At 33.6% G+C, this 804-nt stretch overlaps 1 protein-coding gene across 2 annotated transcripts in view; it reads right to left on the bottom strand.

The window, feature by feature from the left end:
• The window catches only part of LOC106868770 (growth hormone secretagogue receptor type 1), a 103198-nt gene extending 102598 nt beyond the window's left edge, over positions 1 to 600 (bottom strand). For both annotated transcript variants that reach the window (XM_014914187.2, XM_014914189.2), the window contains exon 1: positions 403 to 600. The gene's annotated coding sequence lies outside the window, so the exon portion shown is untranslated. The remainder of the gene's footprint in view (positions 1 to 402) is intronic.
• Positions 601 to 804: the final 204 nt, after the last annotated feature.

The following is an 804-nucleotide window of genomic DNA, read 5'->3' on the forward strand; positions in this document are numbered from 1 at the left end:
TATATATATATATATATATATATATATATATGTGTGTGTGTGTGTGTGTGTGTGTGTGTGTGTGTGTGTGTACACATACGTATACGTAGGCACACACACAAACACATACACACACTTCCGGTATAGTTATTATTCATTTTGCGGTACGAAGAAAAGCCATAACCGTGTTGAGAAGTGCGAAGAGTATCCGACTTATATTTTGCACGACACCTTTTATTTCTGTTCAGATCTTAATCATTTCCGCCTTACGGGTTCAGAATAGGATTCCATACAGGATTGCTAAGGAATAATTCTATAAGACTGAAACAGATAGAAAAGATACACACTCACAGAAAAAAAAAACGAATGATAAAAATAAAAATAATTATAATAGATAAAATAAACAATATCATGATGACTAACCTGCTGAAGATCGGCGTCCTATCCCGGAGGAGGCATGTCTGCTACTTCAATCTCTGCTCTTCTTTCTCTATCTCTATCTTTCTGTTACTCTTTGTGGAAAATCGTGAAACCCTCAGACAATGAGAATGTGATGTGATTACACGAAATCCGAAATAGTGTAAAAAAAAAAAAAAAAAAAAAACAGGAAAGAAAGAAAAAGAGAAAGATTCTGTTTAGCTTATCTGAAAGATAGAAAAAGAAAGTAAAGAAGGGAAAAAATTAAAAGATGTCTATAATAGGTGACAAATATGGTAATCCTCTATATTATAGGCACGAAACCTGAAGAGATGAATATAACAACGTGTTTCGAGACAGACGATAATCAATAACCATTTCGGTAGAGTGAAGCTGATTTATAACCAC

Source organism: Octopus bimaculoides, chromosome 24 (genome assembly GCF_001194135.2).
Source record: "Octopus bimaculoides isolate UCB-OBI-ISO-001 chromosome 24, ASM119413v2, whole genome shotgun sequence".
Classification (NCBI taxonomy): Eukaryota; Metazoa; Mollusca; class Cephalopoda; order Octopoda; family Octopodidae; genus Octopus; species Octopus bimaculoides.